At 38.5% G+C, this 26,431-nt stretch overlaps 1 non-coding gene across 1 annotated transcript; it reads left to right on the top strand.

The window, feature by feature from the left end:
* Positions 1 to 20,098: 20,098 nt before the first annotated feature.
* On the top strand, positions 20,099 to 20,171 carry Trnan-auu (transfer RNA asparagine (anticodon AUU)). The gene has a single exon. It is a non-coding gene; the product is annotated as a tRNA-Asn (tRNA).
* Positions 20,172 to 26,431: the final 6,260 nt, after the last annotated feature.

Raw genomic sequence — 26,431 nt, 5'->3', positions numbered from 1 at the left:
TGGTGCCTTGTACAAGCTCCACAGGACCCATGGATGCTCACATGAACGTTCCCCAGAGTAAAACGGAGCCGCTGCCATCTTGTCTCCATCTCGCAGAACAAGTGTCAAGGAGTTGTTCCCTTGAAGACGACCAATTCTTGCCCTTCCATTGGCACAATGAAGAAGGTATCAACATTTATCAGACCATGTGATGCTCTGTCACTGCACCAACATCCAAAGCCGGTGATCACATGCCCATTTCGGTCATAGTTGCCAATGTCGTGATGTTAAAATTGGCAAGTGCATAGGTTATCAGCTGCAGAGGACCATCATTAACAGTGTTTGGTGCACTGTATATTCAGATACACTTGTACTCTGTGAAGCATTAAAGTTATTTCCATCACAATTCATTACCTGTCATGTTTTACCAGCCTGCCCAGCCTACAACATCTGATATCTGTAATGAGGGATGGCCTCGCAACCCCATAACATCTGAATATGGTTTCACCTTGTGTTGAAGACACTCACCACAGCACCTGACAAGTTGTGCAGTTTCCAAAATGCTCATGCCGCTGAGCCTCTGGGCCTTCACAATCTGCCCTTGATCAGACTCAGATAGATTGTGCGCCTTGCCCATTCCACGGGCGGACAGCATGCTCACTGATCACTGATACTACATGCAGAGAGAAAGAGAGAGAGAGAGAGAGAGAGAGAGAGAGAGAGAGAGAGTGCTATGCTACTTTGAGAAACTCCTATATTACTGTTATATTAATGAACTTGTATATTAACATTCTGATAAGTTTAATGTTATTTGAGGTTTGTGTCATCTCTACTCTTGGTTTCCTACCTGCTAGTTATTGTTGGAACCTAGTGATTCTAGCTTATGTTAGTAGACTCTTATGGTCAGCAATATCAGAACGTTTTGAAAAATGTAAGACTACTCCTTTGACACACTCATCCTTGTCAAGAGCATTAATTTTTTTTTTTAAATTCTACTGTGGCTGAATCTGTTCTTGTACCACTTCAGAACTCGAACTGTGATTCCAATTGCAGGTTGTATTTACTCAAGTAATTCAGTAATATGTCTTTTGTAAATGAGTATTATTTTAAGGAACGATTACACTAGAGATCTATGTCAGTTGTTTTCTATGCCTTCTGCATTACCTTTATGTAGCAGAGGCACAACTCTTGCCCATTTCAAATATGTACTCTGGAAATTCCCCCTGGTGTGAATGACTCATTTATTATGTTTGTTAAGGGAGCTTGTATACTCTGTACGCATTGTTTCATCACATGTATTGGTAACTAATTTAAACCTAGCAACTTCATTTTTAGATGTTGTATAGTTTTGTACTTTGCAGATGATATAACCCCATCGTACTTAGTGCATAATTATTTACAGGTGTTGATTATTGGAATATTTGCTGGAGTTTCTCTGAAATACTTGAAAAATGCTCATTCAAATAGTTTGTTAGGTAGCATAGACCATTCATTACTTTATCTCCCTACCCAGGCTTTCTTCTCACCCTGTTTCATGCTTATGACCCATGTGACAAGGGGCTGGGAATGTGTGTTGTGCAGGGGCGACCAAGAGCTGTGTAGACTGGGTGGACAGCAGAATACCACTTCAAGAGGCATGGGAAGTATTGTGGGTAGGATGTTCCTCGTTTCTAAGTGTAGTGATAGCTAGTCAAACCCCTAGGGAAGGATATGGTTCAGTTTTTCCAATCTATGATGATGATGAAGGTAAGAGAGGTGCTCCTTTGCAGCTGGTGCTTGGGGATGATGGGAGGTTTAGGGGGTGTGACATAGCATGGGAAATTTTCTGCAGATGAGGTTTTGGGAATAGTGCCTGTCTGTGAAGGCCTTGAAGAGACATTCAGCATATTGGGCAAAGGGTTGCTCATCACTGCAGATGCGACGTCCACAGGTGGCCAGACTTAACAGGAATGATTTTTTTTTTGCCTTGGAATGGATGGCAGCAGTGAAGAGTACATATCAGTGAGACTGATATGTACAGAAGTGTGGATGAAGCCACCAGAGAAGTGGAGGTCCACATTCAGGAAGGGTCATGTTGGTCTGCGGAGGACCAGTGAAGTGAATGTGGGAGAAGGTAATGAGACTGTGAAATAATGAGGATAGGGTGTCTTAGCACTCTCCCCATCACTCCCAGACTGGAACATTTGAACCATATCCTTTGTCAGGGCTTTGACTGTCTATCACCATGAGCAGAGATGAGGAACATCTTTCCCACAATCCATCACATCACTCCTAAAGTGGGACTCCACTGCCCACCAAATCTACACAACATCCTGGTGTGCATTCCCATGCCACACATACTCACAACCCCTTGCCACAGGAGTCATATCCCTGTGAAGACCCAGGTACAAGACCTATCCCATTCACCTATTCAACACATCAGGCTTATCCTGCCCCACCAGAAGCAGGGCAGCCATGTTAATCATTAATTACCAGAGCCTTGCTGCGTAATTTCTGCACAGCATTCCCCAACTATCTGTCCACCTGAATGAATGACCATTGCCAGAGAGAGAGAGAGAGAGAGAGAGAGAGAGAGAGAGAGAAGCTTTTTGGGTCAGATTAAATTCAAGAGTTTATATTAAGTTTGTTGAGCATTTATACACAAGCATAACTACTTCCATCATGTTATAGGTACTCCGAGGAAGAGAAAGACGCAGCGAAGATCAGTCATAATATGGATGTGTGCCAATGAATGTCTGTCATATACACATTACTAATATTTCTACAGGTGGATATTTAATGACCTGCATATGAAGTACATGCAAGCTCAGTTACAATGTATTTCAGATATTCCCCAAACATTAAATCCCAGCTATTTTTTCCAAGTAGCATTTATACTGTTGTTGCCAGATGATAAATGTACCTTAACTCTGTTTCTTGTATAAGGAAAAGCATTTTATACTTTTATCAGAAGAATATTGTTATGTAGTTAAGAAAAATCTATTTTTGGATGTATTAACTCACAATGTGTACATCTATGCTGCTGAACTAGTCACTTCGGTTGTGGATTTTTCGAGATCATCTTGGCTTATTTTACACTGACAGTGGTGTTAACTATTATTATACTAGTACAAATGTGATGTTTCTTTATTATCATGTTCACAAAGGTCATTTATTTAATATACAGTACAGATAGTGAAGAAATCATTCATTGTGAAATGTGACATGTTCTAACAAAACAGTATCGCTGCAGTGTAAACTACAAAGAACTGCTCATACATAATGATATACAATATGTAATTATTTACTTCAGCTATGCATTTACTGTAGATTCCACTATTATAATTTATAACTCATGTAAATACATAAGTTCTAAACATACTTCAAAACTAATGGTTGAAATCTATAAATCAATAGCCAATATAAGTTTAATATCCTATGAACTTAAGGTGGTACATTGAATGAGGATATAGATAAAATTTGAAGGTGAAACTATAGAGCCAAATATGAAATTATTGAATGCTATCCAAATATTGGTATCCACCCTAAGGTAAGATTAATTTCAACATAAGTAACATAATTAAGAACGTTCATAGCTTTTCATGAATTTCAGCTATGCTAGTTGATAAATACGGAGAACTGAACATAGGAGCTTAAATTATTTCAAAATTTTATCATGTTGTTGTTGTGGTCTTCAGTCCTGAGACCGGTTTGATGCAGCTCTCCATGCTACTCTATCCTGTGCAAGCTTCTTCATCTCCCAGTATCTACTGCAACCTACATCCTTCTGAATCTGCTTAGTGTATTCATCTCTTGGTCTCCCTCTACGATTTTTATCCTCCACACTGCCCTCCAATGCTAAATTTGTGATCCCTTGATGCCTCAAAACATGTCCTACCAACCGATCCCTTCTTCTAGTCAAGTTGTGCCACAAACTTCTCTTCTCCCCAATCCTATTCAATACCTCCTCATTAGTTACGTGATCTACCCACCTTATCTTCAGCATTCTTCTGTAGCACCACATTTCGAAAGCTTCTATTCTCTTCTTGTCCAAACTAGTTATCGTCCATGTTTCACTTCCATACATGGCTACACTCCATACAAATACTTTCAGAAACGACTTCCTGACACTTAAATCTATACTCGATGTTAACAAATTCCTCTTCTTGAGAAACGCTTTCCTTGCCATTGCCAGTCTACATTTTATATCCTCTCTACTTCGACCATCATCGGTTATTTTACTCCCTAAATAGCAAAACTCCTTTACTACTTTAAGTGTCTCATTTCCTAATCTAATTCCCTCAGCATCACCCGACTTAATTTGACTACATTCCATTATCCTCGTTTTGCTTTTGTTGATGTTCATCTTATATCCTCCTTTCAAGACACTGTCCATTCCGTTCAACTGCTCTTCCAAGTCCTTTGCTGTCTCTGACAGAATTACAATGTCATCGGCGAACCTCAAAGTTTTTACTTCTTCTCCATGAATTTTTAATACCTACTCCGAATTTTTCTTTTGTTTCCTTTACTGCTTGCTCAATATACAGATTGAATAACATCGGGGAGAGGCTACAACCCTGTCTTACTCCTTTCCCAATCACTGCTTCCCTTTCATGCCCCTCGACTCTTATAACTGCCATCTGGTTTCTGTACAAACTGTAAATAGCCTTTCGCTCCCTGTATTTTACCCCTGCCACCTTCAGAATTTGAAAGAGAGTATTCCAGTTAACATTGTCAAAAGCTTTCTCTAAGTCTACAAATGCTAGAAACGTAGGTTTGCCTTTTCTTAATCTTTCTTCTAAGATAAGTCGTAAGGTCAGTATTGCCTCACGTGTTCCAACATTTCTACGGAATCCAAACTGATCTTCCCCGAGGTCGGCTTCTACCAGTTTTTCCATTCGTCTGTAAAGAATTCGCGTTAGTATTTTGCAGCTGTGACTTATTAAACTGATAGTTTGGTAATTTTCACATCTGTCAACACCTGCTTTCTTTGGGATTGGAATTATTATATTCTTCTTGAAGTCTGAGGGTATTTCGCCTGTCTCATACATCGTGCTCACCAGATGGTAGAGTTTTGTCATGACTGGCTCTCCCGAGGCCATCAGTAGTTCAAATGGAATGTTGTCTACTCCCGGGGCCTTGTTTCGACTCAGGTCTTTCAGTGCTCTGTCAAACTCTTCACGCAGTATCTTATCTCCCATTTCGTCTTCATCTACATCCTCTTCCATTTCCATAATATTGTCCTCAAGTACATCGCCCTTGTATAAACCCTCTATATACTCCTTCCACCTTTCTGCCTTCCCTTCTTTGCTTAGAACTGGGTTGCCATCTGAGCTCTTGATATTCATACAAGTGGTTCTCTTCTCTCCAAAGGTCTCTTTAATTTTCCTGTAGGCAGTATCTATCTTACCCCTAGTGAGACAAGCCTCTACATCCTTACATTTGTCCTCTAGCCATCCCTGCTTAGCCATTTTGGACTTCCTGTTGATATCATTTTTGAGACGTTTGTATTCCTTTTTGCCTGCTTCATTTACTGCATTTTTGTATTTTCTCCTTTCATCAATTAAATTCAATATTTCTTCTGTTACCCAAGGATTTCTATTAGCCCTCATCTTTTTACCTACTTGATCCTCTGCTGCCTTCACTACTTCATCCCTCAGAGCTACCCATTCTTCTTCTACTGTATTTCTTTCCCCCATTCCTGTCAATTGTTCCCTTATGCTCTCCCTGAAACTCTCTACAACCTCTGGTTCCTTCAGTTTATCCAGGTCCCATCTCCTTAAATTCCCACCTTTTTGCAGTTTCTTCAGTTTCAATCTGCAGTTCATAACCAATAGATTGTGGTCAGAATCCACATCTGCCCCAGGAAATGTCTTACAATTTAAAACCTGGTTCCTAAATCTCTGTCTTACCATTATATAATCTATCTGATACCTACTAGTATCTCCAGGATTCTTCCAGGTATACAACCTTCTTTTATGATTCTTGAACCAAGTGTTGGCTATGATTAAGTTATGCTCTGTGCAAAATTCTACAAGGCGGCTTCCTCTTTCATTTCTTCCCCCCAATCCATATTCACCTACTATGTTTCCTTCTCTCCCTTTTCCTACTGACGAATTCCAGTCACCCATGACTATTAAATTTTCGTCTCCTTTCACTACCTGAATAATTTCTTTTATCTCGTCATACATTTCATCTATTTCTTCATCATCTGCAGAGGTAGTTGGCATATAAACTTGTACTACTGTAGTAGGCATGGGCTTTGTGGCTATCTTGGCCACAATAATGCGTTCACTATGCTGTTTGTAGTAGCTAACCCGCACTCCTATTTTTTTATTCATTATTAAACCTACTCCTGCATTACCCCTATTTGATTTTGTATTTATAACCCTGTAATCACCTGACCAAAAGTCTTGTTCCTCCTGCCACCGAACTTCACTAATTCCCACTATATCTAACTTTAACCTATCCATTTCCCTTTTTAAATTTTCTAACCTACCTGCCCGATTAAGGGATCTGACATTCCACGCTCCGATCCGTAGAACGCCAGTTTTCTTTCTCCTGATAACGACGTCCTCCTGAGTAGTCCCCGCCCGGAGATCCGAATGGGGGACTATTTTACCTCCGGAATATTTTACCCAAGAGGACACCATCATCATTTAATCATACAGTAAAGCTGCATGCCCTCGGGAAAAATTACGGCTGTAGTTTCCCCTTGCTTTCAGCCGTTCGCAGTACCAGCACAGCAAGGCCGTTTTGGTTAATGTTACAAGGCCAGATCAGTCAATCATCCAGACTGTTGCCCCTGCAACTACTGAAAAGGCTGCTGCCCCTCTTCAGGAACCACATGTTTGTCTGGCCTCTCAACAGATACCCCTCCGTTGTGGTTGCACCTACGGTACGGCCATCTGTATCGCTGAGGCACGCAAGCCTCCCCACCAGCGGCAAGGTCCACGGTTCATGGGGGGGAATTTTATCATATGATATATAATTTTATCATATGATATATAATTCCTATGTGTTAAAATTTGGAGGTGCTAGAGATAAGAAAATCTGTCTTAACAGAACTAAATGTGGGAAGATAAATTTTTCAGTGACTAGATGAAGATCGTATCCCTAGTCATTCAGAGAATGAGTCAAGTGTTTTAGACACCGTAGTGCCTTACTTGGTGCAAATATTTGAGTTTATGTCATAATCTATATAAATGAAAATGTGAATATTCACTTGTTCAGAATCTTGAGTCTCTGATGGTTCTTCACTGATTACTTCGAAATTTTGATGCAAAATTGCATTCGAGTATGCATGTCTTCTTATAGACCAGTTTTTTAAAAAGATATACAGGGTGAGTCAGGAGGAAAGGTACCCATTTTGATGGGTGATAGCATTAGTGATTCTGAGCAAAAAACTTGATGTGGAAGAATGTCCTATTCCGAATGGTTTCTGAGATGGAACACTTTCAATGTAGATTTCTATTTATTTTCTGTATTATTCATTGTCATTGCTTACAATGTACCACAGTACTATTTAGGAAGATGAGATGAACATTTTGATACTGGACGCTTGTGGTCTATCAAGTCGGAAAACTATCTCAAACTGGTCTACAAAAAGCACTTAAGCTACAGCCCACTTGCGTTGCGCAAGATTTTTAATATTCTCTTGCTCTCTCCATGCAAACTGTTGGTCCTAGACAAAAAATAAATAGGATCTTTTTTGTAACAAATTACATTTAGTTTAATTGTGTACTGAGACACGTTTTCATTGGAGTTTTCAGTTTTTAGTTATTAAAGAAAAATGTACAAAAGTGATATTAAGTATATTCTATTTGGAAACAATTTGCAATAGGACTTACGCCCACATGAAGTTTTTTGCTCAGGATCACTAATATTATCACATCTCAAAGCATGTACCTTTCCTCCAGACTCACCCTGTATAAATAAATATAGAATACGTAATGGACAAACATTATAACCAAAAATGTATTCTTCAGATTTTTGCACAATACGGTAACAAACGTGCGTACATGGGTGTCAACCCGCCCCCCCCGCCCCCGCCCTTCCCCACACACCCAAAAAAACTAGGCTGAAGGTGAGAGAGCAGGAGATCAGGAGATGGATAGAAAGGTGGTAGGAAGTAGAGACAGAAAACAGAAAGGAGAAGATGGACAGAAAAAAGGGGGGGGGGCAGGAGGAGATGGAGAGAATGAGGAGGAGAAGATGGAGAGAGAAAGAGAGGCTGCAGGAGATGGAGAAGGTGAGGGGGGAGGAGCTGATGGACAGAGTGTGGGGAAAGAGGTGAAGATGAACAGAGAGGTGGGGTCAAGGAGATTAAAATGTATATTGTTTTCAATTTAACCAGAGTGAGCCACAGCAGCACATGGCCAGGAACAACTAGTAACTGAATATGTTCGACACACCTATGGACTGTCTTTCAATATGTTCTATCATGAACTGTAATGCCCTTGTAAATGGGAATCATGTAACAGATCCATACTTGATTATTTTGAGTTATTTAGAGTAGTTATTAATTTCATGTTTGTAGTGGTAGAAGTGCACTCAATTTTAACACTTCATTGTTATATACCAGATGTAATTTTTATGGCACTGCTCAAACAATAAATTTAGTTTTCTTAGCTATGAACCCTAACTGCAAATCTTGTGCCACTTAAATCTTCCCACACATGTGAAAGGTTGTGTTGACAGAGACAGTGACGTTTCCTACATAGTTGAGTTTTGCCTAATATGGTCCAGCATGTCAGTATCAAATTTGTGATGAAGCTGCAGTTTTTATTTATTTTTTGCTCCAGTGCTTGCACTGAAAAGCGACAAACCAGTCCCAACTGACACTTGCAATTTTTAACAAGCAAATATTTAATCATTGATTAAGTCATGTTTAGACTGATCAGCTTACTTTGTATTTGAGTTATGAGTTTAACAATAGTACTGTAAATGTCAAGCCATCATTTCATCTACTTCTTCATATTCTAATTCAGTTTCTGCACACTAATTGTAGATTTTTTACTGTGTGAGCTAGGATTTTGGAAATACGGCAGTTAGACAGACGAGGGGTTGAAAGCAGAGATACTCCACTGTGTTACTCTCTAAGGAATAGGGATGACTTGTGAAGAACTCAAGAATCTGCTGACTGGGAAGGGGATGCCAGCCAGATGGGGCAGGTATCTGCTGGCCCATATTGTTTTGGTGGCATCACTCTTGTACCTGTACCAAACTTTTTCCTCGGACTTTAGAAAATTGTGCACAGCATGTGAGTCCAGCACAAGGCTAAAAACAGTGAACCATGGAGACTTGCCCCAGCGAATAAATGGCCCCTCTGTCAAAGAGCTTTCTGCTGGGGGCATTGTACCTTGCCCATTGAATTCTCAGAAGGCAGGTGGAAGGATGCCCATTTGGATCAGATCACTATCTGCCTATCTGTCCTGAAAGCAGCCAAAGTATACATACACATTTCCTGTGCTTTTCATTGCTTGGTGAAAGCAGATTGTGAAAGACAGGCACCAAGACCCAGTGGGATGAGAGATTTTTTTCCTACCCGTGGACAAAATAGAAATGAATTGGGTGTTCTTAAAAACAGGTAGAGTGGGAGGCCAGGAGCTGTTTTCTGAATTTTTGTACATGAAAAGATCATGCATTGGTGGAATAAAGAAGCAAGACAATAATGTAGGCTCATAAGTCTGAAAACCTGGGAACAGCACTGGGGGAAAGCTGGCCGAGAAAAAGAATTTTTACATAGTTTTTGGTGGGAGAAAAACTGTAACCCAACAATTATGCCACTGGTTAAAACTGGCTGAACTTTTTCTCATTGGCAGGCAATTTTTATCAGAACAGGCACAGAAGACTAGTTTTGGGTTCAATTCATGTAGAGAGATGAAGAGACAGTTCTTGGAGGAGAGTTGTAGACAATACTTGCTCTCAGACTTCTTGCTGCTGGTGAGGCAGCTTCAACTGGCAGATGAGTTCCTTCTGCACCATTCACAGTCTACTTATCAACACACAACAATTATGGTGAGAATATGTAACTGCATTGTCTGGTTAGGATGGAACAAAGTTGGGGATTTTCCATAGTTCAGTAAATTTATGTGGGCTCATTCATGACCAGGTGGACAGGCATAGTTATAAGTTAAATGTCATTTTTCTTTCCAGTATGAACACAGTCACTATTATCCACCTGTGGCTGTTAGGAAGTTGGTTACCACTGGCCCCATCTCCATGTCAGATAACGTTGTCAAACTTATGGGTGTTTACTATAATTTAATTTGATCTGTCAATTAGACAGCCTATGTCATGTGCTTAACTAAATTTTTTATAATATCCTTAATAATTTTTGCACACTGAACATTTGATAATAAAAATTGTGTTCACTTGGGCCAAGTTTTTGATTTCATAGTTAGTGAAGTCCTTTCTCATGCAATTTATTAATATTGAATTATGAGGTTGTCAGCACCAAGACTCAGTGCTAGGACACCCTTTTTTTAATAGCACTAAATAAAATCCACTGGATAACATTCTAATTGAGTATTTGAAGTCTTCGGGGAGTGATCTGCCTCTCAGCACCCCAGCTGATCTTGTCCATTTGACCATTCCAGAGCAAAGGTTAAGCTCAACTGGCACTTCACATAAATTGGCAACTTTGCCAGGATATGAATTAATTAACTGGATATTTTGTGACGCAGTCATAAAACTTTTACTAACCATGTTGACTTTGATTAATTTTTTTAAATTTGTAATTTAGCAACAAGGACTACATAAAATCAGGAAACTTAATCTAAGTGGCTGGCACAAATAATTAAACTGTGCTTTTTCTTTTCAACTTCAAAATATGTTCTGCAGATTGTGCTCAATTTGCTGTGGCATTGGCATTGTGACCACCATAGCAAAATTTTTTGAGGGCTTATATATGTGAAAAGTGGGGATATTGTGTAGCAAGTGTGTTAATTAAAATAGCTTCAACCAAAATATTTGTTGTCCAGGTTAAATAATAGAATGTGAACTAAGAGTCAGTTCAGGTTAGAATGAGAATTATCAAGAAATAGTCAATTAGCAATCATCAAGGCAGATTACAGTAGGGATGAGATTACAGTGGAAGGAGAGCAAATGGTGTTTCATCACGGAGCAATCATATCCTGGTGTGGGTAATTGGAGACAATTCTAGCACACAGTGTGGAAACAGATGATGCGAGAGGCAATGTTATGATGAAGAGGATGAGTTAGGATCATGACACCCGCAGGTTATTATGATGATTTGAAACTATGAAGTAGAGGTTAGTGTTAGGAAGAATATCACCTCTCCGAGAAATATCAGAGTTTGTCCAACCACATCCCCAGGCAGACCATCTGAACCAAGGCACACAAACATCAGGATTATTGAATTTCTAACAAGAGTGGATGAGGAAGCAAAAGAGCAGAATCAACTGGCAAGGAAATGTCGAAAGAAAAATGCACAAGACAATGAAAGAGGTGATGAAGGAAATACAAGAGGACTTGACAAAATTAGCAACATGGGTGGGTGAAATGGCAATGAAATAAGACCATGTTCTGAGCTTGCAGCAAAACGTCAGCAATGTTCAGTGCAAGGTCAACAAGAGGAGCATGCAAATTTATTTGAAATGGTAGAGAGGCATATTACGACTATAGAAGAGAGGATTGTGCATTTGCCAGAAGAGATGGACAGTTGTCTATATGAAGTCTTGCAACAGCTGAAGATTAGTAACCCTGAAATTTAAGAACAGAAACATGCAGAGTATGCGAGGAATCAGATGTAACAAATCCAGTACCAATTGCAGAAATCACAGAGGTGCAGTCACTACCTGCTTTCAAAGAAGAATGAGGAATTAAATCATCTACAATAGCAGAAGATCACAGAGGTTTCAAGGAAACGGTAGCAGATGTGCTGAGCTGACAAGAAGAGGTGTGGTGCTCATAATTGTATGTCACTCAGTAGAAGTCATGCTTGAGAGACTAGCAGCAGTAGTCCATGAGATAATTGCAGTCAAGAAGATTCTCTTAACTTACAAGACACCAAAGAAAGAAGAGGCTCACCAACAGAAAACAGAATGAGATTATGAGAGGAAGAATCATTTGATTGCAAACATCTTCTATCAGTTCACAAATTTCAAACATTCCAGGATAATGGCAATATCTTACATCCCAAGACATGGGTCACACAAATTGATCAGTCATTATCACCTTCATGGGCAGTAAGGCATAAGCTGGAATTTCTCTTTGGTTACCTGGAAAGCAAAACCACAGTGAGAATGACGTCCATAGTGTTATGATGCACAACATATGGATAATTTAAGGAAGCATTTTTGGCAAACTGTTGCTCAAAGGTAACATGGGAGAGAATTAAACAAGGGATTATAGGGTGTGGAACTTACAAGGATTTGGTTTTAGAAGCCATTTTAAATCCTTTGAGGTGATGCTCGAGAAAACTCAATTTCTTGATGCACATTGCCTAATGCTTGAAATTTGTGGACTGAGAGTGCAGTCCATCAGAAATAATTACATCCTGCTACATGAAACTACCAGCAAACTATCAGCAAGTACTCACAGGACATCGTGGAGAAGACAGAATCTTTCAAGAGGAACTGGACTTTGCACTTGGTGAGAACAATGTATAAGGAAGATGAGGAGAGTCAGAAAATAGTTTTGTTGGACCCCAATCTCACTACAATAAGCATAGGAACAAACCATTTAGACCTCAAGGAAGAGAACAATTTTGCCCATACTCACCAAACCAAGGAGACTGGAACTGTTAACCAGAATGACAGTTGGACAACAATTGAGAAAGAATTGGAACAAACAGGAGAGCAGCAGACTTCAGGCAGAGATTATCAAAATACAACCACCCAACCTGAGAGAAATAATAATGGAATCAAATCATTATCACAATGACTTAGAAGAGATGTGGGTATAATGGCAGTAGCCTCCATTAATGATACTGCAACCAGCCAAATAAATCTGATAGGATACAAGGACATGGAAGAAGCATTATTTGAAGAGAAAGAGAACATCACTATGCAAGATCTGCATCCAGCAATCACAGTTACAATAGGAAAGATACAGTTAAAAGGGATCCTGACAGCAGTACTCAGGTATGAGTGGGGACAAGACAACTAGTGAGAGAGGAGTTTTCGGTGAGATGTGAGACTGAACAAAACATTAAACAGAAGGTACATGAACTTTGTGACATCAATTCACATGAGGGAGAAGAATTGGGTTAAGGTATTGCAGAATATTGTGGCATTAATTGTACCAAAACCTGTTGTGGCAAAGAATTTTCAGTACAAGTTCAAAGTAAAGACATATCAAGAATTTTTCATATGACCTTACGCAATTCCACTGGCACAAAAATATAAGGTGTTAGGAAATAAGGAAGATGCTTGAAGATGGAGTATTTGAACAGGCAATCTCATAACATATCACTCCATTGCACACGGTGACAAAGAAATATGGCAAAATTCACTTAGTCCTTGATTTACTACAAATCAATATGATCAGGCCAGGAAACCAAGAAGAACTATTGCAGAAACTGCTTAGTATAATGGTCTTCTCATTGACTGATTTGCAGCTGAATTCCTGGCACATGGAATTGGAACCATTGTGATGACAGTGTTCTCATCTTCACTAGATGGCACCAATTTAAATGCCTCATGTTTGGATTAAATCTTTCATCTGCAGCATTCATTTGAGGCCTAGACAGTATACTGAACAAGTGAACATGACAACATGTGACAAGTTATGTTGATGATCTTCTAAAAGCAGGAAGCTGTTGGGAGGAACACAACATAGTTCTGAGTGCGCTGCTCTGTACTTTACAAAACTACAGCATTACTGCAAACATTAAAAAAATATTGTTTTGGGTCCATGCAAAGAAGAGTCCATGCAGATCAAATTCTTGGGGCACATCATCACAAGAGAGAAATTTCACCCAGCCCAGACAAGATTGAGGCAATACTTCAGTACCCCCAATGCCGAAAACAAGAAGACAACTGAGACTATATCTCAGACTGATAAACTTTTACAAGTGCTTCTCATAAATGTGGAGACATTATAGAGACTTATCTGTGTGAATTAACAGGCAAGAAGACACATTGGATGTGGAACACAGAGGTGGAGGGGAAATTCCAGGCATCAAAGAAAGCACTAGTAACTGCCCAATGTTATCACATCCTGATATATCAACAAAGTTTTGCATGGCACCAGATAGCTCCAAGACTGGACTGAGCATGGTAATTTTTCAGGAATAGGAGGAAGATGGCAATCTGATAAAGAAGACCTTAGCTTCTGGAAGTAGGGTACTCTCAAAATGTGAAAGGAATTATTCTGTGACAGGAGCTCTCACAGTGATTTGAGCTTTCATAAATTTAATTATTTCTTGGTTGGGTGAAGAAACAGAATTTACATTGATCATAAGACCTTGCAAGTTTTGTTAACTATCAAATTAAGGCAGAGATGACTTGCTAGATGGGTTTTGTATTTGCAACAGTGCGACTTCACGATTAGTCATGTGCCAGGAATGACTGACATCATTGCAGCTGCACTGTCATGCCCTCAAGTTGGTTTAATGGTGGAACTGGATGGAGACTTAGAGGAGAACAGTTATTCACCTCAAGGATGTGGCATTTGAAAATTATGTGACTACATCCATCAAAGAAATCATAAAGGAACAAAACAAGTATCCAGCATTTCTTGATATTAAGAATAAATGGAAAGACAAGAGGCAGACTGCAGTAATGCAGTACTACCTGTGGAGAAAAGGGATTCTGTTTCACCATCAAAATTTAGACTATTACTCTGGTTGCTGTGCATACCTGAGAACCTCATAAATAAGATCATTTGGACATGCACTTCAGCTATGCTTATATTGGTCCAAAGAAGTGTTGCTTGAAGTTGAAGAAGATTTGCCACTTCAGTGACGTGGAGAGGAGAATATGCAAAGTTTTGTCCATTTATAAGGATTTTCAGAAGGCCAGTCCTTGCACCCAACCAAACCAGGCACTTCTGCATCCTAAAGTACTGAGAGAATTAAGTGAGCTTGCAGCAACAGATCTCCAAGGCCCTCTTTCTGGGATGAAACATAGTTTTGGCTACATTATATTCGTGGTCAAATTCACGTACAAGTTCATAACTCTGACTCTGGTGAGGAGAGCAGTGGTGAAGACAGTATCCAAGACACTATGAAAGGGTTTCCTGAAACAAGTTGGACATAGATAACATTATCTCAAATAAGGGACCACAGTTCAGACTGCACCAGTGGGTTGTGACACTGAAGAAAGCCTATCTCTGTTTCAACTTACCACCCTCTGTCGAACACCATGGAGAGAATAATGAGGGAATTACGTGCTTATGCCGACTATATTATGCAAAGCAACATTCGTTACAGGGCGTCTTTTTAACAGATTTTCAGTATATAATGAATGAGTTCCCATACAGACCAAACTCCTTCTGCCAATTACAGTATTGAGAAATTGACAACCACAGGATTATCTGAGGGAGTTGGTAGATTTTCCACCATGGAGAAAGCAGTTACAGGTAGAGGTGGTAAATCTGACATTATGGAACATTGAGTTGGTCACAAGGAAAAGGAAGCCGATAAGAAGGCCAAAATATGTCAGTATTGCATTGGTCAGAAGGTCATTATGAAGTCCCACATGCTCTCAAACAAACAGAAGGCATTGTGTCACAAATTCTTTCAGTGTCCAATGAGTGACTGCAAATTTCACAGATTGCACATATGAGTGCAATTGAACCAGAGGCTATCAAGGAAACCATAAGATGTATACCATGTCAGCAGTAGTACACCATGTTAGCAGTATGAAATCCTTCCTCAAATAGAAACACTATAGAGACAGTGGGGTAACGTAGATTTTTTTTTAAAAGATGTGATTCCACTTTAACACATGGAGTGCTATTGTTTTTCCAAAATTTTGGATTGTGTAGATTGACTCTGTGTGAGTCTGCTTGAGTCAGAGTTGTGTGTGTTGGTTAGATTCACTGAAACAATGGATATTGTGTGACTGTAATTCTGATATGTATACACTGGAAGTGTTTTACTCCTGTAGGTAGATGTTTCATGTCACAAAATATTACAGGATGGGATCTTTAAGTGTTTTCTCTATGGATATTTTTATGAAGTTAATTAACAGTAGCAGTAGAAAGAGGAATAAATTATGTGTGTAATGTTGTTCTGGCAAAATGAGTATATTGTATTAGGGATTTCACAAGTGAAGTGAAGATCCGTGAATAAGTGTGGTGAAGAGATAGTTAATGGGAAAGTAATATGCACTCTTTTAGCTGAGTTATTGAAAATGTGGGGAAGGTTCTTCTGAGTTCAATATAGTGAGAGTTGTCTGAATTTTTCTTGGTTGTTTAATTGTCCTTGGGTGGAGGAAAGAATTGTAGTGAACTAATGAGTATTTATGTCCATGTCGAGGAGCATCAGGACCGTGTTAGGAAGAGAGAGTTGTCTGATTAATGTATACACCACAGGAATGTTTGGACTAAGTTAAAAAGAGAGACTAGAAGTAGTGGGAGTATTATTCCAATGTCATATGTACATGTGGTCAATGTTATGAGATAGTTGGGGACCTTCTTTTATATTTTTGTTTGGGAGCATGAAGGTGCTAGAATAGTAGTTTCCGGATACAAGTATCTTGTTTTATAGAGTTTAGAAAGGACAATTTGGAATTGAGATATTGCAGTACTCCATAACAATAATTAAGATGAATAACAGTTAGTGAATGAATGTAATATAGGGCGTGTGTTCGTAGTGGGCACAATCAATGGGTGAAGTTGAAAATGTGTGGCGGACTGTAATTCGAACCCTGGTTTCATGCATACCAGGCAGGTGCTCTCACCACAAAGCCATCTGGACACAGTGATCATTGCAACTGCATGGACTACACTAGCACGTCTCCTGTCAGACCCAAATTGTCAGCTTATCCATACACTAATAATATAGTGACAGCTTTCTATTACCCTCACTACTCATGGCATTTCACCAGTTCACAAAAGAGTTTGAGTCTAGTGTGCATTTGCAGTGAAGAGATCATTGAGTGGCTCATCTTAATTATATGTGGTACCTGATCACAGTCAATGTCTGCAATTCGTTTGTATCTTAAGGGGACTACACCATGGTTCAAGTCGAAAAATATCGATTTTCGGTTTTCATCATATTTCGATGGAGTAAGGTTTTATTTAACTATTCTGAAAAGGATTTTGCTGAACAAAAATTTTTTTTGAGCATTTAAAGAGTGGGAAACGGCCTTGCTGCAGTGGATACACCGGTTCCCGTGAGATTACCGAAGTTAAACGCTGTCGGGCATGGTTGGCACTTGGATGGATGACCATCCAGGCCGCCATGCGCTGTTGCCATTTTTCAGGGTGCACTCTGCCTCGTGATGCCAATTGAGGAGCTACTCGACCGAATAGTAGCGGCTTCAGTCAAGAATACCATCTTACGACCGGGAGAGCGGTGTGCTGACCCCACACCCCTCCTATCCGCATCCTCCACCGAGGATGACACGGCGGTCGGATGGTCCTGGTAGGGCACTCGTGGCCTGAAGACAGAGTGCATTTAAAGAGCATTTTCCTACCACATGTGTTTATGTGCCACGCCCACTTTTCTGTCACCCACTTTTCTGCATATATTTTAGATCTTTATGTCCCCTACTTTGCACGTTAGGGATTTTTTTTTTACTTCCGAGTGTGTTGGCTATCTGGAATGCAATGGTCGGTATTCTTTTGTTGCTGCTGTTTGTAAACAACACGCTCTCAAACACCCAGTTAGTTTTGTTCCAGTGTGATTGTGAGTAGTTGTTATACTTACGTTTGCAGTGCTTGTTTACATGTGTTTTGTTGTGTTTATTGAAGATGATGAAACGTAAAGGCATTTTCAAGAAACGACAATTTAGAGGAAACAAGTTTAGAAAGCTTTCTGTACAAGAGGTTTCTAATTGTAATTCTTCAACAAGTGCATCATCAAAGAAGCTCTCATGATTTCAAGAGAGTTACAATGAATTTACTGTCAGTGCCAAGGGGTGCAGTAACATTATTATAAATTTGAGAATATTATCAGATGTAATTTCTGAATTTGTACAATGTAGACAATGTGGTGAGTCACAGAGTGTGAAAATTTGTGAGAGTGCCAGTGGGAGAAAAGCCTAGCAATTGATTTGGATTTAGTTTGCACTAAATGCTCAACTGTGATTTCATTTATGAGTTCTTCAAAACCAGATTCAAGTGGCCCTTATGAAATCAATACTCAATTAGTTTATGCCTTGCGATCCATTGGCAAGGGCATGGCTGCAGTGATGAACTGACATCAACCACAAAATAAATTTGAAAAACTGACTGCAATATTAGAGAAAGCTGTATGTGAGGTCAGTGAGGAAAGCACGAAACTGGTTGCTAGGGAAGCAGTGGAAGAAAGTGATGGATGTTCGGATATTGCAGTTGCACTTGATGGAAGTTGGCAGAAAAGAGGACATACTTCTCTGAATGGAGTAGTGACTGCCACGAGTGTAGACACCTGTAAAGTGTTAGATGTGGAGATAATGTCTAAATATTGCAAATGTTGTAAAGTCAATGAACATAAAGAACGCAACTGTGTGGTTAATTTTAGAGGAACAAGTGGTGGTATAGAAGTTCATGGAGTACAACAAATATTTCATCGCTCCACACATATGGTACACCAAATATTTGGGCTATACAACAATGTGGTGAACTCCAAGCCATATGGAGATAACATTATTAGCAAAACAGAATGTGTAGGCCACATTCAAAAACGTTTGGGAACAAGGCTGAGAAAACTAACTATTGATATGAGAGGAAAAAACTTAGAAGATTGTTGACTGGACAGGGTCGGTTAACTAAAACTGAAATAGAAAATTTGCAGGTATACTATGGGCAGGCAATTAGGAAAAATAAAGAAAATCTGGAGGCAATGAAGAGAAATGTTTGGGCCATATTCTTCCACAAGTCCTCTACTGATGGTAAGCCATGTCATGGATTGTGTCCATCAGGAGAAAATTCATGGTGCAAATACAATAGGGCTCAGGCAAGTGGAGAACCTTATTCTCACCAGCATTCTCTTCCTGCTGCTGTTATTACAGCAATTAAACTTATTTTCAGAGATTTGGTTCATCCTGACCTTCTAAGGAAATGTCTGCTTAGGCAGACACAGAAACCAAATGACTGTTTCAACAGCATAATTTGGAAGCACCTTCCTAAAACTGTATTTGTAGGTATGCATACAATGAAACCAGGAGTTCATGATGCTGTCATTACATTCAATTGTGGTATTATTGGAAAGTATTGGGTACTGAAAAAGCTGGGAATTAATCCTGGTGAAAATATGATCAAACATCCAGGAAGGTGGAAAAGAAGCTGGAAGACCTGCTGGAGGCCAAAGAACAGCCATCATAGGCAGCAGGACAGTTTTAATTAACTGTAAGTAACAAATTTCAAAAGTTTTTTCTTTAAAGTCAATTTCCTGCAAACTAAAATTTTCAGTACATATGCCCCATTATATCAGAAACTATCGTAGATAAATGAATGAAATTTTCAGAGACTCTGCATAACATAAAAAGCCACCTCTGGTACTACATTCATTAATATTCCCCCATTAGGAAGTACACAAAAAATATTTTCTGCAGAAAAAATTTAATATTTTTGTTAATAAATTTAAAAAATTATTTCTTAAAAACAAAAAATGGATAAAGTAAATTTTAGTACAGTTGACCCTATTAGCATCATGTAACATACACTAAAAACATTAGGTCCTGCATCAAATAGTTCTTTCAGAAATGGGTCAAATACTTGCCTAAGTTAACATGGGTTACATAGGCAGGGTGTGATCCATTTAATTCATTGGCTACTGAATGAAAATGGTGTCTGTTCTTTTAGAGCTTAAAAACAACAATGCAGCTTAAAGAAAAATGATGTCAGTTTCAAGGAAGTTCATAAATGATGCCGTAGACTGCTATATGCTACTATGGCACACCAGGCTCAAATTTTTATGGGAATCAGGAAAATGCCACGAGTAATGAGGATAATGGGCACGTTAAGAATTTGGGTCTGATCGGTGACATGTTAGAGTAGTTCGCAGTTGCAATGACCACTGTGTCTGGATGGCTTAGAGGTCAAAGCATCTGCCTATTAAGCAGGAGATCCAGGTTCAAATCCTGGTCTGGCAAAAATTTTCAACTTTCCCCACTGATTTCAGTCAATGCCCACTCATAATCAATATCTGTAATTCCTTTGTGCCTAATAAATAATGATGAAACATTGACTTGAGTGGAGGGTTGTTTATTTTTGTTTAAATAGTCGAAATGAATCCAATGAAAATCAATAACTCAGAAGAATAGAAGAATCATGGGTATATCAAGAAATGTTAGGAGAAAATATTGGTAATAAAATGGAAGTATTTGGAAATGGCATACAAATGAAACCTTTACTATTAACATTACCACACATGTACTAGCAAAAGGAGGAAGTAACACAGCAAGGATATGAATGTATAATGAGTTTTTCATTAGTTCATTGTCCCATGCATCTACGCAGGAAGAAGATGTGGTAGTGTAAGTTTTTGTAAAGTTATTATTCCGGATTTGGTGTATGCTATGTGTTCTGTGTCAATTAAAAATGAGATGGATGGATGGATTGATTGATTGATTTATGGATCCATTTTCATCTACAGCTGCACAATGTGCAACAGATATTTGGATTTTTTTTTTGTTAATATTAACAGTTTTACATATAATATACCTTTGTACATAATAACACACATTAATATATCAGTTAATGATGAATACTTAAATAAATGTTGTTATGCTGTATACAGAGAGATAAACTACTAATGTTCTTCTGAATGAGACTACATTGGGTAAACACACAATAATTTAGTTTTGTAGGTATTCATTTACTGTGTAAAAGCAGTGATCAACCAAGTACAACTTCAGTTTAGATTTGAAGTGACCAATGTTTTGTATGTGTTTAATGGCATCTGGTAAGGCACTGTACAGTTTGATACTAGGATGGATAAGGCTCTTTTGAAATAACTTTGTGTTGGCACTTTGAACATGTACATCCAATTTTTGTCTTGTATCATAGCTGTGTATTGTGTGATTTTGAGTGATGAGTGGTCTTTTTGTATGTAAGTTTTGCTGTAAATACATTATATTCTCAAGTATATATATGCAAGGAAGTGGCAGGATCATACTTTTTTGAAACAATGGTGTACATGATTTGTGATTATCTACCCCTTCCATTATTCTTATAATTTTTTTGTTTTGAATTTTGAATGTTTTTATGGCATCTCCAGAATTTCCCCAGAACGTAATCCCATACCGGAGGTGAGAGTATGCAACTGCACACTGAAGGGTGTTGTAGCTGGTACAAAGGCAAAATAGTAATGCTGATTAGCTACAGTATTATGGAAGATGTACGACCATGAAGAAATATGAAAGACAAGGTGGAGACTTATTACAATGTATAAAGGAAAACAGAGAAAGGCCGGCCATTTAATTGAGAGTGGGTGCAGAATGATAATGGTTTCCTTTTCTTCTGTATATTGTTTACTTGTATTAGTTGGTGTTGGCAACAAGAAATCTGATACTATCATTTCTGTGGGCATGTACATAAGCTAGTTGACTGCATGAATGGACAAGGGAAATTATGCATGTTTTAACTAATTATTAACTTATCTAACAAAATAACTTAACAGTGTATGTTGTGACAGTCATGCTTATTATCTGAATATAATGTTGTGATCAGATGAGGAGAAGTTTTTCAGTTGGGAAAGATGTACTACCTGAGAGATTAATAGGTTATGACTAATGAGGATCATTGTAAATTTAATCTTTTAAACTGATAGCTTGCAAACCATAGGTAAATTGCATAGTGTAATTATATGCATAATTCACATAATAATTTCTAAAGATGCAGCTTCATTGTGAATGATTGGTCCAGTAAATGAAAGTTTAATTAAAGTATCATGTTCTGAAAATACTGCATTAATCACTAGCTGGGATAAGGTTGTATCTTGTAGAATTTGAGAGTTGTGCAGATAGGATGCATAGGAGAGCTGCAGCCACTGTTTGAATGACGGCAGGTCAAAGGACACTGCTACACAATGATGCCTTGCAGGAAGATCATCTGTTAGCACATTGCTTCCAGGCTGAGAGGTAGCAATGCAGGATGGAAGAGAGAGAAAGGAGAACACTGGGTGAATGGTGGTAACTTTCCCTGTCACTTTAGCGGCTGGCAGAGCTGACTTGGTGCCAGGCAGTCTGGAGGGACAACTCTGGGTGGAGGCTGGCAGCTTACCTGACAGTGGGGGGTAAGCCACTTTTTCATGCAAACTGGGTATGTCAAGAAGAAAGCTGCTGTCATGCCTGTGTTGTCAACACTTGTAAATACATGCCCCAAGACACAGCAGCGACACATTATCTGGTTTGCATTTGCTCTCCACAACAGCAGAGAAAAGACATGTAGATACAGCTCTATATACATTGATGGATTATACAATGCACAATCAAACATCATACGCATTCTTTTTTTCTGATGGCAATGAAGTTGGCCAGCCTGCCATCCCTAGCATGAGAGAAATTCATCATGCTGTCATCCAAGCACAAGCGGTGTTGAGCAGCACTTTTAATTTAATCATCACCAGTGGACAGCAACAATATGTCTGGTAATGATACTCCGGGAACAATTCTTTCTCTTGTTCTCTATTGAGTGAGTTTAACATTTTTCTTTTGTCAATACAGTCAAGAATTACACCTTGATATATCAGTTGCTATGTTCTTGCTGCTACACCATGTATAATTGATATAAATGAACATTTCCTTTCTTCCTGAGTAATGACAAGACCCAAATGTATTATAGCGATGTTGGGAGAAGAAGCTTTTATCTTGTCATCACCTTGATATTAGCCACCACATCTTATAGAAGTACACCAATGACAACTGTGTTTGGACAACTCTTCCCCTGAAAGAAGGAGGCCTGCTCAATGGGAGGACATGCTGACTAGCTTGTCTAATGCCATGACTGCGGCTGCCACTAATCAACAACCACAGTCAACTTCCCTTGAACTGAACTATGCCTTTAGTTGATGTTCATTTGCTGTGCATAGATGTGATACAGTTTGTGAATAAAACTATTTTTTAGTAATAGAGTGTAGTAACTTCAAGTAGTTTTAATGGCTCTGTCCATGAGGAACAAAAATGAACATATTTTCTATGATTATTTCTGATAAATCTTTGGATTTATTTGTCTAGTTGTAACTTTTTACGTCACACTCATAAGCTGCACTATTTCAGTAACAACCATTTCTTAAACTTGTATTATTATTTCGGCGTAACATGCAATTTGATCAATGTATCTGCACACTTTTTATTCTTAAATAATTGTTTGGTATCACCAGAGGCACTTTTATGTGCATATATTAACACATATCACATATTGAAACATGTCTTTTCTTCCACAAAGTCAAATAAGAATTTTGTCATATTTTTCTGTCATTGAATGAATTTTTTTGATTTTTTTAAAATAGTGAAGCTGACCTTCAGTTACGCTTTAGTGAGGCACCTCATCACATTGGTGCCCATGTTTTTTTTTCTTTTTCTTTTAATTATTCTGTAATTATTAGTTTTTCATTTCAATATAAATTTTTGTTACTGTGTTTATTACTACAGTTGCCAAAATAAAATGTGTATTTTTGTGTCTTATGTTAGAAATGAATGTATGTATTCACTCAAAGGTGACTACATGTGTGGCTGTTTGAGAGTGCTCAGCATTGTACAAGTGGATTTTACATTTTATTATTGACAAGTGGAATGAATGACTAAACCAGAGTAAATGAGTGAGGGAGGAATATAGATCAAAAGAATTGTAAATGCTTAAGAGGATATTTATAGAGATTAAACTAACCTACATTGTAAACCTTGGAATGAATGGAATTTTGAAATTTGATATATTCATGAAAGAAATTTGTTGATCATTAACAATGTGAAGAAAAACAACATACGGAATAAAACCTTTCAGCAACATTACCAGCAAAGAGAATGAATGAGTTTGGGTGGTTCCCACAACTGTGAGTGACAGTTTTTTATTTTAGGTTTTTTAGGCTTCATAGTTTGGCTAAGTAACCCTGTTTCCGTATCTTGGTAGGTCCTATTTCAACTGATGGTATGTGGCACCCACCTGCCAACCAAAACAAAAATAGATGAAGGAAAGAGAAAAACATAGATTGTTGATGTCACACCATAATTCTTAGCATAACAGCACTCACACAAATTTTTCATTCTGGGTTAGGTATGATGAGAAGCATCAAGCCATTCCTGATCTGACACTTCTTTGTTAATAAGAAAATCCAGTTAACCAATTGTTTATACTGATCAACTTATTTTTGGTTTGCATTATGAGAATAACATAGTGATTGTAAAGGTCAAACCATATTTTCATTTTCTACTCTATACTGTAATTGGATTCCTGTGCATGTAATGGTAGATTTCTAACCTCTGAGAGTTTGGATTCTGGAAATACAGCAGTTAGACAGACCGGAGAACTCAAGAACTCACTGAAAGGGGAAGAGGAGGGGTGGGGATGGTTGTTGATTTCAGACAGACATGGTAGGTACTTGCTGGCCCATACGGTTTTGGCCCAGTGTCGCCGCCTACGATTCGAAAATATTGACTTAGGTGATACTCTGATTCATTGTGATTACCATATAGAGTGGAATTTGTAATGGGGGGTAACGGGGGGCAGTTCCGACTCCCCCCGCCGGGCGCCGTGGCTGGCGCCGTACACGCGCAGGGACTAGATTTTCTTCCCTGCGCGTACGGGATAAGCATCCCCGATGACTTTTCGTCGCATAATGATGAGACACGTATCAAATGAAACAGAATGAAGAGTAGATTGCAGTGATGTCTTTTTTATTTAAATCCGTTCATATTTTCATGAGTTATCGCACTGTCGAAATCTTTTTAAACAACTTGAAATACTGACAGCAACATCTCAGTACATATATTCACTGATGTGCTTCGTAATAAATAACCCCACTCTGTATGAAACGAATTGCCTACATCATGAACCTAACACCAGAAGAAAAGAGGATTTCCACTGTGAGTTAAAGAACTTGACACTTATTCAGAAAGGGGTAAAGTATGCTGGAACGAAAATTTTCAATTCCCTACCCAACAGTATCAAAAGTATAAAGAGTAGTACATCAGTATTTAAGCATAGCTTGAAAAATTATTTACTTGAGACCTCACTTTATTCACTAGATGAATTCTTTCAGAGAAATAAGTAAAACCCAGATTGGAAAGATGATTTTAAATTTTTTGACACTGTTTACTGTTAAACTAATGTAATAATGCCCTAATGTAAAAATTCCTGTTTTTCTCATTTCCATTTTTGGGTCACTTTTAAACCCAAAGTGGGAAGTTTTGATTACTGTTCAAGGTTAAAATAGATGAAATAATGCCCTATATATGAAACTGCTATCTTCACATTTATGTTGACTAGTTTTTAAGCTAATAAGTATGACTTTTGTGCACTGTTATTAATACTATAACAATGTCTTTATTCTATGTATTTTATTATGCACATCGACACGTTCCACATCTGAGTGACTTGCTCACATGTACAGATCTATGGAACAAGTATATAAATAAATAAATAATAAATAAATAAACTGTGGTGCCTGTAGCAAACTTTTTCCTAGCACTTTAGAAAACAGTGCACAGTGTATGAGTCCAGCACAACATAAAGATGATGACCTGCAGAGACTTGCCCCAGCAAATAAATGGCTGTTTTACAGCTAGGCACTTCTGTCAAAGTGCTTTCTACTTAGGACATTGTACCTTGTCCAGTGAGTTCTCAGAAGACAGGTTGAAGGATGCCCATTTAGAACAGATCACTGCCTGCCTCTCCCAAATGCAGCTAAACCATACAGACTCATTTCCTGTGTTTTTTACCTCTAGGTGAGAGTGCATTGTGACAAACAGATGCCAAGACCCAGTGGAATGAGAGATGTTTTTTTTCCGACCATAGATAAGAAAGAAATGTGTTGGGTTTTCATAAAAACAGCCAAGTGTGAGGCTAGGATCTGTCTTCTGAATTTTTGCAAGTGAAAAGACTGTGTGTTGGTGGAATAAAGAAGCAAGATGATGATGTAGGCTCACAAGTCTGAAAATCTCAGAACAGCACACATGGAAAGCTAGCCAATTGGAGAATGATTTTTACATAATATTTTCGAGAAAAAAATTTGTAACAGAACAATAATGCCATTGGTTAGAGCTGGGTGAACTTTTTCTCATTGGTGGGCAGTTTTTAGGGCAAACTCTAAGCAGAACAGGCACAGGAAATGCATTCTAACTTCAGTTAGCAGTAGAGAGATTTGAAGACGATACTTGCACTCAGACCTCTTGCCGCCGGTAGGGCAGCCTCGATT

This window comes from Schistocerca cancellata, chromosome 3 (assembly GCF_023864275.1).
Source record: "Schistocerca cancellata isolate TAMUIC-IGC-003103 chromosome 3, iqSchCanc2.1, whole genome shotgun sequence".
Lineage (NCBI taxonomy): Eukaryota > Metazoa > Arthropoda > Insecta > Orthoptera > Acrididae > Schistocerca > Schistocerca cancellata.
Note: the sequence above shows the minus strand (reverse complement) of the source record. Positions and strands in the feature narration are given on the sequence as shown.